Source organism: Bemisia tabaci, chromosome 7, assembly GCF_918797505.1.
Source record: "Bemisia tabaci chromosome 7, PGI_BMITA_v3".
NCBI lineage: Eukaryota > Metazoa > Arthropoda > Insecta > Hemiptera > Aleyrodidae > Bemisia > Bemisia tabaci.
Genome location: NC_092799.1, coordinates 19702861 through 19715000, shown reverse-complemented (window position 1 = coordinate 19715000; position 12140 = coordinate 19702861). Strand labels below are relative to the sequence as shown.

The 12140-nt window shown below is 39.6% G+C and overlaps 1 protein-coding gene across 1 annotated transcript in view; it reads right to left on the bottom strand.

Moving 5' to 3' along the window:
- Nucleotides 1-12140, bottom strand: part of ASPP (Ankyrin-repeat, SH3-domain, and Proline-rich-region containing Protein) — a 687069-nt gene that overhangs the window by 579629 nt on the left and 95300 nt on the right. The window lies entirely within an intron of this gene.

Sequence of the window (12140 nt, the reverse complement as noted above, 5' to 3'; positions counted from 1 at the left end):
AAACATAAGGGATATGGAGGGATCCTCTTGGTGGAAGCGGGTGGTTGCAATGGACGAAGAAGGTAGATAATAGACTAACTAACGGCAACCCACGAGAGATCCCATATTTAGTCCATCATTTTCTCCCTTAGTCTGTAGGAACCAACCATTTCAACAAACAGGATCGCCTCATACTCCATATGTCTTCTTTGTCTATGGCTTTGTCTATCAATTTCATCAATCTGGTATTGACTTCCAAGAGTAAATTTTGCACTATAGGGAAGACAGCCATGTAGAGTCTCTTAAATACATTTTCTCTGTGGCTACGGTGCTTTCTGAGAATCGTAAGTAATTAGGAATCTAATAACCACTTACATTACAGTTATACCCGCGTACGGCGGAAAATGACCCACAAACACGATGAAAAAAAGTGATTGGAATTTTTTTTAACGTCCCGTCGGAGAGTTCTACAATTATTATCGACAGGCGACCCGAAGAAAGTGCGGAATGGTCGGGGCACTGACCGCTCTTATTCGAGCGAAATAGGGAGCCGAGTGCACAAAGAAATTTGAGTTCAATCTACATTCTCCGGCTCCTTCATGGCTGAGTGGTTGCACTCTTAACGACTCGCAAACAATTGCGATTGTTCGTGGGTTACCGGAGAGATCTTGATCATCTGTGCGAGCCGAAAGAGCGGCGCGCGATGAGCGTCTCCGTTGTGTCGGTAAACTTGTTCACGTCTCGGCATAAGATCACTTTTACGACGGAGGGTGGCTTCAATACGTCGTGTTTCCGCATTTTCCTTCGAGGGGTGATCTGTATGCAAAGGGATGTAAAAAATTGTAAAAAAAAAATTGTAAAGGAATGTAATAGGGTTCCTCCTGGGAGGAGACGTAGGGGACGCCCAGTGAGAGGTTGGCGACAGGGGGTGTTAAATGAGATGAGGGAGTGTCAACTCCCTGATGACCTGTGGGAAGACCGAGCTTTGTGGCGATTAGGCGTCGTAAAGCGCCAAAGAGTGCTATAAAAGCGACTCATATGTATGTAAAAAATTCCTGAACACTTATATTTCGCCTGCTCTAGGCCGGTGTATTTGCTTCCCAGGAGAATGCCGTGTATTATACGGCAAACATGCGATCTAACTGGCTTCTTATTTATACAGGCCTGTCACAGAATTTGGAAAATGAAATTCCCTGACATTTCCCTGATTTTCCTGACGCATTTTGGTGAAATTTCCTGACAATTGAAGATATTTAAAAAGACGTAATTGAAAATAGTTTTCAGGCAAAATTTGTTGTTCGAAACCTCAAACCCTCTCTAGAAAGCAAATAAAGGTGATTTAGAAAATTTTCCCTGACATTTTCGTCATTTTTCTTCTCCCTGACTTTTTCAAATTTCCTGACATCTCCCGGCTTTCCCAGCATTCCCTGACCGTGGCGACCCTGTTTTTGTCGGGAAAATTTGTCAAGAAATGTTTCTAGCTTTGTAAAATGGGTTTGAGGTTTCCAACAACAAATTTTGCCAAAAAACGATTTTCAGTTACGTCTTTTTAAATATCTTCAACTGTCAGGGAATTTCACCAAAATGTGTTAGGGAATTTCATTTTCCGTGACATTCTCAAATTTCCTGACATCTCCCGGCTTTCCCAGCATTCCCTGACCGTGGCAACCCTGTTTCGACATAAGCATCCTGGAAAGTAAAAGTTTCCACCTTTGTCAGGATGCCACAGATGGGTCTCTTTTTTGTCTACACAGACCTACGTATCAGACCTATCGTAGGAATCGATTATTTCTTAGTCGGTCGATTCTTCGAGCAATGAACGGGAAATCATAAAGCGACGTTTCTGGCACGCTAAGCGCGCTACAATTTGTCTGCCACGGATCGCTCATAAATCATCGAAAGTTACCATTCCCAAGTTTACTCTCAATAAAAAGGTGACTTATCACGAGATCCGCGGATAGGGCGGTGTCGAGCTTGCTATTATTGCATCTATTATTGCAGCTCCTCTCTTTGTCGTTTCCCTCACGAAAGGACGTATAACTACATTTAAATATTACCGAACTCCCCGCGCAAATTGGATTTTCTTCAGGAGAATCTTCGGCTTTTTAGCTGAAAGTTTCACTGATTTTTCTTCTGATCTCATGAAAAGACCAGGAGAATTTTAGACGAAATTTGCGAAGGTACATTCTCGTTAAAAATTGAATTGTTTGAGACAATATTTGGCAACCTTGGAATGGAGTTACCTTCGGTCGGGAAACTACTTATTCTGTCGTGTTAAAGAAAAACGTCGTATGAGCCATCAAACATATCTGGTTCTACACTAATAAAACTCTAATTTTCTGAAAAATTTAGGGATATTCCTCTTCCAATTTTTCTAAGTAAATTTTGTTTGCAATTTGATCTGAGTCATTTGCAACATTCAAGGCAAATACTCATAACTTCTCTTCAAAATAAGTGCTTCATCGGATGCAATTTGGCAACATTCAAATTTACTTCAGGCGTATTTTCTTGGCATGACATTATTCTGTCGTGCTAAGGAAAAACGCCTTATGAACCTTTAGTCGTTGCCAAATTTCCTTTGACAAAATCCCGATTCATTGGTAAACTGATGTGTATTTTTCTGCCAATTTTTCAGATAATTTAGTTCGCAATTTTACTTTAAGTTCTTGAAAATTTTCAGAAAAAATATTCATAACTTCCCTTAAAAATGGACATTTTATCGAAGGAAATTTGGCAACTCTCGAATGTTCATACGGCGTTTTTCCTTAGCACGGTAGTATTGCTCAGGCAAGATAATGAGTTCATGCAGGAGCACGATCTGGGTCTGTGACAGTTTACCGAGAAGAAACGGTGGAAAACTTGTTATAATTCAGTTGTGATGTGGAATTGGTACGTTAGGTTCGCTCGAAAAATTGGTCACGGTAGAAGGAGCATTTATCAGGGCAGTAATAGCATAGTAAAACAAATATTTGACGGGAGTTACTATCTGCTTAACGCTGTAAATGATGAAAAAACCTATTGATAGTATTAAGTAAAGCGAAGTTATAGACTGCATTTTACAATAAGTCACGACGAAACATTCATTGCAGCATCAATAGAAATTCTCATTAGGACAAGACAATCTTGGGCGAGAAATCGTTGTTTTCCTCACGAAAGAACGTAACCACATTTCAGTGTTGCCAAATTTCCCCTCGAAAATTGTATGGCTATCGGTAGAGTTTTAGGAATTTCTTACTCGTAAAAAAATCCGTAACCTCGTAAAAAAATCACGTCCGTCCGTTCGTCCGTTCGTCACGTTCGTCCGTTTACCTCGTAAAAAAATCAGTAAAATTTTGGACGAAAATTTCACAGACTCAATATGTGAGAAATTTAATTGTTTGCGACAGTTTTGCAACCTTAGAATGAAGTTACGTTCCTTCGCTCGGGAAAACTTTTACGTTACGTGTTCTGTGTTGTGAACTTCTACGTAAATATCTTACTCAGGAGTTGATTTCAGAATTTTTCGGTATGCGAATCGAGCTCAAAGTGTTTCCGGAGACGGCGCAATGCTTGTAGTATTCCTTCAGTTTCGCAGGCGCTGCCGCAATCGTTTTTCGCGCGAAGGTCAAAGTTTCGGAGATTTTCTTCTGGACGATGGGATCCCTTTTCGCAGATCCGCTCACAATTGGACCGCGTTCAGCAGGGAGAAATCAAACAACATCAGATGGTCAAATTTAATCCGGCAAATTCATTTTGCAACTACATGAAAACGGTTGAGCGACTTTTTGTGGAAATGTCAGTGAATTTTCTGCACGGTGCGAGGTAAATTCCTCAACATTTTCAAAAAAATCCCCACAAAAGTTCTCTTGCAAAATATTAAAACGGACCGCGTTAAGCAGAAAGGAACCAAGTTACATCAGGTACTGCCAAATTTAATGGGGCAATTTAATTTTTTACATGAAAACTGCTGTGCAGATTTTTGTGCAAACTTCGGTGAATTTTCCGCATAAAACGAAACAAATTCCTGAAGAATGCCAAAGGTATCCGCACAAACGTTCTCTTGTAAAAAATTAAATTTCCCAGTTAAATTTGGCAGTAATGATGTGGCTTGGTTCCTTTCTGCTAAACGCGGTCTAAATTGTCCTGATAAAGAGCCCCCCTAAAAAAGGGCCTTTTTTGGCCCCTTTTCGGGAACCCGGGGATTTCGTTCGTATGTGGCTTAAATGAAACCTTATGATGAGGTAAGCCTCCAGTAAAAATTTTAGCTTGAGTATACATCTAGTTTCGCAGATACAGCGTTGCAAAGTTGGCATATTTGAGCTTTAAAATTCTCATATTTTTATGGATTTTCTTCCAAAAACCAACTTCAAAATAGACTTTACAATACTTACACGAAGCGCACACGAAAAATTATAATATAAAGAGTCTCCAGTAAGAGTTTTGACTCATACATAAGCCTTGTTTTGGCAGTACAACGTTGGAAAGTTTACATTTTTCAACTTTAAAATACTCCTTTTTTAAAGTTTATCATTCACAAACCGCTATTACTGAAGATCTAACTGCATTTTGGGGCATAGAAACAACAATGGACCACTAGACAAGGTACGAATTTAAGCATTCTAATATATGTTTCCGAACCAGAATTTCACGCGAAACACGATTTGCGCAACGAAAATTGCTGAAATCAACTCCTAAGGAAGATATTAACGTTTTTATTTCACATTGGTTATGAGGAATTTGAAAGGCCCGCTCACAAGAAACTCAAAGCTCTACGTAAGTCAAATTACGCACTACAACGGTTTCAGCAAGCTTCTCAACCGAGCGATGTTCATTTCTGACCATGTGTTGTTCAAACTATAAGCAATTTGCTATAACTGAGCCAAAGCGTCAAGATTGAGGTTGCCAGATTTTTATATAGCAGAGACTGTCATGATGACGTTTAGCGCGCGATGTGAATCACGTATAGCATTGAGTTTTCATGAGCGGGTGGTTTGAATTCACGCATCAAGAATCATTTAATTTCTTCGTAAGGAGTTGATTTCGGTAGTTTTTGTTGTGCGCATCGTGTTCTACGTGAAATTTCGGTTAAGAAACCTGTATCAGAATGCTGAAATTCGTACCTTGTCTAGTGGTCCATTAGTGATACTCGTAGATGCATAATATAATTTATAAAAGGATACGATAATACAGTGTTGCAAAGTTTTCAACTTTTATCTGGGAAAATGTCTATTTTCTGTTGTTATTTTATTGAAGCCAAGATAGAGCAATCGTCGATACGTAATATTGTGAAGCGGCAAAGAAATGTGGAGGACTTTTGTCAATTCTAGGTGAAAATTGGAATTAAAATGGCACTGTTGCCAATTTTATTTAAGTTTCTCTCAACATTCCATCATAAAATAAGTTTAGAATAAGGACATTTCCAATAATTATCTGATTTTATGACGTAATCCAAGTGAATTTATGGCATACAATGAATGACTCAGCATCAGAGTCGCTCTCAAAATCTAAAAAATTCTAACTTGCCTTGGTTGTCAATTTTACCTTCTTTTAGGCAGAATGCAAAAACAAACATAAAATGTGGAAACGCTTGAGTTTTTTGAGTACAAATAAATATCGTTACCTGGGACTGACATCAGCCCTTGATATTTTGCCTTGATACGAGTTAAGATACCAATTGAAGTCGTGTTCAACAAGAGAAAATCATAATCCATATAGAGTTCAAAGTTTTAAGCATGGCAACGCTGTATCATCACCGGTAAAAGTATTCTTCTTCAAATACAAACATTCATCTACAGATGGCATAAATTGTTGATTTTCTGCCTCAAATCGTTATTAAATTCTACAAAAAGACGCTTCTTAAACATAGAACTTAAAAATATAGACAATTTTAAAGCTCAAATATATAAACTTTGCAACTATGTATCATTAAAACTATACTTAAATTCTGAGTTAAACTTTTAAAAAAGACTTAATCTATCATAAAATTGCATCTAAACCCTAAAAACGTATCTTTTAGCGGTCACTAAGTTTGTTTTTCAATTAAGAAACTTGATAAAATGAACATTTTTTGTAGGTTTTTATGTCATCTTTGCAAAGTTGTATTAACAGAATTAGCAGTATTAATGTTTCAATAGAAATATGCATTCGACAATAATACTAACATTTGATAAAATGTCACAAAATATCATAAAACATCCAATTGAATCGTTCTCAGAAAATAAGATACCTGAAAATATAAGAATTTTAAAGCTCAAATATGCCAACTTTGCAACACTGTATTATCGTATCCTTTTATAAATTATATTATGCATCTACGAGTATCACTAATTGTTGTTTCTATGCCCCAAATTGCAGTTAGATCTTCAGTAATAGCGGTTTGTGAATGATAAACTTAAAAAAAGGAGTATTTTAAAGCTGAAAAATGTAAACTTTCCAACGTTGTACTGCCAAAACAAGGCTTGTGCATGAGTCAAAACTCTTACTGGAGACTCTTTATATTATAATTTCTCGTGTGCGCTTCGTGTAAGTATTGTAAAGTCTATTTTGAAGTTGGTTTTTGGAAGAAAATCCATAAAAATATGAGAATTTTAAAGCTCAAATATGCCAACTTTGCAACGCTGTATCTGCGAAACTAGATGTATACTCAAGCTAAAATTTTTACTGGAGGCTTACCTCATCATAAGGTTTCATTTAAGCCACATACGAACGAAATCCTCGGGTTCCCGAAAAGGGGCCAAAAAAGGCCCTTTTTTAGGGGGGCTCTTTAATAATAGCTGATGTGGCTTGGTTCCTTTCTGCTCAACGCAGTCCAATTAAGATCCATGTAACAGAATGCTTAAATTGGTAGCTTGTCGTCTGGACCATTGCGGGCTCATATGAAGCTGTGAGCATGAAAATGAGTGTAACTTTCATTGATTTTGTAGAAATATTGACGCCGTACGGAGCCTCCTACGTCAGTATAAACAAAGCGGAAACTGCCTTATTTTTCTCTATGGATTTGTCGACCCGTGAAAGGTGCGACCACCTTCCCAGAACCAGGACTGATTTTTATGTATCTGGACGTAAATCCTAAGCTATAAGCTTATCTAAGCGCCTGCCTGGTCGACGCACAGTGTGGCCTCCTGATGGCTGAGCCGGACAAAAATCGTAACAACGATTAGAAAAAGAGTTTTGGACGAAAGCAATGATAAATCATGTGTAATTTTGCCGTAAAATCCGTTTTTGAAGTCAAGTATACTCTAAACGTAAAATTTTGATCTCATAAAAACTCATAACTTAAATTTCTTACAAGAATAGGTACGAAAAAATAAGTTAAAGGATAGGTAAGAGAAATAAGTTAAGTATATAGAGCAATGAAATGTACAATTATTTCCAGTGACGAGGCGACAATGATCGAATATCGATACTTACCTTGCGAACGACAACATAAGAATATATCGACGGTGTAATTCGGCGATCACATAACTCGTTTGCGGTGTCTGAAAATCTCCGCTTCTATGTTATTGTTTTAAAGGAGAACAAACTGACATCATTCCTCATAGTTTTTGCAGAATTTTCTTCGCACAGAGAAGAAAAATCACAGCAGTTTTAAAGACTTGCCGTTGAGTAGTTTTCCGTTTAAAAAATAAAGTATGACAGGAAGTCTGCGACGTCGCAAACCGAGTTATGTGATTGCCGACTTGCACCGTCGATATGCATAACATGGCTCACGTTATAATGCTCATAGTTTCGTTTAGCAGAAATACGTCCAAATATTCAGATGCCACCTTTTCTTTCTGTCGAGTTGTGAAGTTTTGATTTTCGTCCACTGTGCGGCGGTGCGGTGTTTCGCGGGGGCGTGAAGCGAGTGGCCGAGCCGAAAAACGGGGCGATAAAATCAACCGACGACAAGCGACAAGGAACGACCGGTTATGATTAGTTGTCCGGCATGTCCGGCCCGATGACCAGTCATGTCCCTGCCAACGACCGACGGCCGACGCGACGCGACGGTGCGGTGGTGCGAGCGCCAAGCGCAAGGCCCACGCGCCTCAGAAGCTGTTCGCGTCGCACCGGGAGTCCCCGGCCCGTCAACCCGCGTAGCGTGAAACGTCAAATAAAATCAGGGTTGTCATGTGAGCTCATTCATCGGCCCAGCGATAAAGTTACTAGAGTAACATCTGCCGGCTGATTGTTGAAATTGATAGGCAGAGCTATAAACAAATGAGACAGAGGAAAAATGGAGCAATCCTATAGGCGGAAGCAGGTGGTTGCAATAAACAACGGAAGTAAGTGAATGCACCAATTGCTAAACAAACTTTCAGCTATTAAAAGCAGGATTGCAGGGGAGGCCAATTGACGAATGATGATGAATGTTGGGTTAAGCATTTTACTGGACGAATTTTTGCAAACTAAACCTCCATGGCATGAATTAAGTTGGATCTCAGATTCAAGGGGACACTAGTCTTTCCTGTAGCTTGCGTAAAAAACATTGAGTGCCATTTTTTTTCTCTTTTTTTTTTCAAGATTTTAAAGTTTTGGGAAACAGTATAAAAAAAGAAAAAACTGATGAACATTTGCAAAATCATGCCACAGAGGAAAGATTCAATTTTTGAAATTTAAAAAATACGTTGTTACGAATTCGTAACGCCACATGCCATGGAGGGTTTTCAGTTAGGACTGTAAAATTAACTGCTCAACTATTTGATCACAATTCATCATGGGAATTTTAGGAAATTTATTTGAGCCTCTTCAGATATCACTTTCCATCTCTGTCCAAGCGTTTGCAAAAATTCAAGGAAAATTTTCTCTCGAGAGATAAGGTGGTCACATGTCATCTCCGGTAAAAACGTAAAAACGACGCTGGAGCGTGTGTGAAGTGACAACTGTCGCATCGGGCTTGCCCGACGCAACGCAACGGGTTGCATTGACAGATGAGCGTCGGTCGGGGGTTTCGCAACTTCCCGACGCGACGCCGCGCGCCGCGACGCTCCTCTCCCGCGCGAACATGTGCATAAATTGGCGGATCTTAATAAGACAGCTGCAACTACATGCATATACTTGCAGTATCACTGCATACATCATAATCACCTTCCTCGCCACCGAAACGGGGCCCCGGCGAGCACCAGTGAACTGAGTTGGCGTCGGGAACGGCCAGGCCCGGCGCACCTGGCAGTTAGGTTAGGTGGGCCCGGCCTCAACTGCCGTGCTAAAGGAAAAACGCCGTATGAACATACGAGAGTTGCCAAACTTCCCCGGATAAAACATGTATTTTGGAGGAAAGTTGGATTGCATTTTGCAAAAAGGAACCACTAGCATTGAATTGTTGCTAAGATTGTGCAACTTCTTTTGTCTTGGAGGAAAAACCCCATTATCCATTAATAGTTTCTATTTTACTTGCTAAAAAGCTTAAAACTTGCTTTAGGACAAAAATTACCATCTAAATTTCATAGTTTATCACGATTTCCGCAATTTTATTGCGAAGAAGAAGAAGAATATGAAGAAGATGATGATCTTTTTTAAGATGAAGTTGCACAATCTTAGCATCATTGCAATGCTAGTGGTTCCTTTTTGCAAAATGCAATCCAGTTATGCATAAGCTTCTTTGAGATTTTCGGATATATTAGACCGAATTGCGAACAAAATTGTCTGGAAAAATTTGAAGAAAATATTCACGATTTTCTCGATAAATTTGATATATAGTGAGGGAAATATGACAACGCCTAAAGGTTAATACGGCGTTCTTCCTAACCACGGCAGTCAAGTCTAAGCATAAATTCCCGCGCAAATTGGTGCGATATCCAGCGCGTCGCGCGACATTTATTAGGCTCTGCCCTTGTTTCAAATGCCACGGTGCGTTCGAGAGCGTCTCACGGTGGCGTGTTTTGCGATACATCGATTGATCTACCGTTTAAACCTATGAAAAACGATCGAAAAACAGGGTGATCGCAACGGACACCTTATAATCGATTCTTCACTACAGCTTCAAATGGGGAAACATCGATAGATCATAGACACCTCGCCACTGATTTTAGCGACCGTTCTAACATTTGACAGGTTCGAAAATTTGTCGCACGACTAATCGACATATCGCGCGATAAGCTCTCAACTTGTTTTGGTTCGGGATCGAGTAAAACGAAAATGCTTTTAGCGATAGATACCCGTGGAATCCTCGGCGCCTATAAATCTTGTAGGACGTGTGAATAGAGAAAAGTCAGGGCCGAATTAAGGGGGTGCCCACATGGGCCGCGGCCCATGGCGGCAAATCTATAGGGGGCGGTAAATTTTGCAATTTTTTTAAAAGTAGGTATAGAAAATTCGAATTTAGAAAAAAAATTACAAACGAGCAAAGGCGACAAAATCTCTAATATTCTGAGAGTATAGTAATTTCTACTTTTGTCGTTTTTCAATGATACCAGAGGCAGCACTTTTAATTAGTCGAGTTAACAGAGAAACCAAACACGCAATTCGGCCTGGAACGGCGCAGAACGGCCTACGGGCGGCAAGTAGGTAAATTCGGCCCTGAGAAAAGTATCGGAAAATTTCAGTAAAAACATGCATTATTTTCCTCAAAAATAAATCATCCATCGGGGAAGATTTGGCAACGTCTCAAGGCTCATATGACGCTTTTCCGAAAAGCGTGGACAGCATGGACCAAATGTGAGAAAAAGGAGCATAAAAAGATATTCGACAAGTTGTAACGCTAAATTCTCTCCTCCTTTCTTGCTCTCTTATTGATGCACATCATTGCACCGAGTGAATATTGATGCCATCAAAATTGAAATAAAACGCGCCCTGGATTGAGGATAAGGCGACGTATAACATATATTTCTCCCCGTCCAGGTTTCGCGACGAGGCGACTGCGACCCGATGAACGTAAAAGATTCTGAAAGCTACGTAAAAGCTCCACTCTTACGAACGGGGATCAGACGATGAAATATTTTACTTACTTACTTACTTTGCCAATTTCCGACGATAAAAATCGACCGTTACTCTTGGCTGCGCTGCAGTGCTCCACTTTGTAAACATTGAAACTGTGACGAGCAAATGTAATAACTTAGCTCGTAAAACGCTAACGAAAAGTGAACATGATCACGCTATGAGAGTGAAAATTTGCATGATTTCCAACCGTAATTTAACTGAGTGCCGAGCCTCGATTTCAGCATTTGCCCGAGTGGACCCTGCAGCGGCCCAGTTGGTCAGATCGATGTAAACAGAAGATATAACACACAGCCCTCTCGTTTCGGTGCACACTACGTCGCGATTTCTTGAAGTTTATTTTGTAGGGTGGTAACGGTATGCTGAGCGATTTTAAAACGATCACTGTGACTAAACATGGTATGTGCAATATGCGAGGAAAAAGTGGATCTAAAATGATGAGCATACATCAACGACAACGACAGTCAATGATTAAAGAGAGTGTAAGCAATTACAGACTACACTGCCGTGCTAAGGAAAAACGCCGTATGAACCTTCAGGCGTTGCCAAATATCATTTGATAAAACACGAATTTCCTGGTAAACTTATGAATATTTTCATTCCAATTTTTCAGAGAATTTTATTCGCAATTTTACCCGAAGTTCTTGAAAATTTCAAGGAAAAATTCTCCTACCCTACTGCAAAAATAAACATTTTATCGAAGGAAATTTGGCAACTCTCGAATGTTCATAAGCCGTTCTTCCTTAGCACTGCAGTACAATACATGTCTCTTCAAAATTTAATGCAGAACGAGTTGAACAAATCGAAACCGTCTAAAATTTACTCATAATTGAGGAGTAAACGTTCATAGTGTAGACTTTAAACAATTCAAACTTCCCGCCAAACTTATTAATGCCGAAAAATTGACTGAATTCGAGAAAAATACACCGCAACACTTTCTCATGTTATTTTCCACGAGGAATGAAAAAGTGGCTGTCGGATATCTGATTGGCTGCAACAAAAGCGCGGGAAGATCACGCACTTCTGCTTTTTAATGCGGACTCTTGTTTTGACCAGAGTTCAGCAAAAAGGAACCAACCTTTAAGTTGAAACACACACATACACAGCAACACATTTAGTTGAAACTGAGGAAAAAAGGTTTGGAGTTTTATTCTGACATAGCGATCAATGTAGAGAGTAAACTTGAACCCCTCTTTTCACAAACCAATTCCTGTTTTTCGACATTCACTTGTTGCCAGGAGAAAATATACGGCTGGTGGAACTCACAT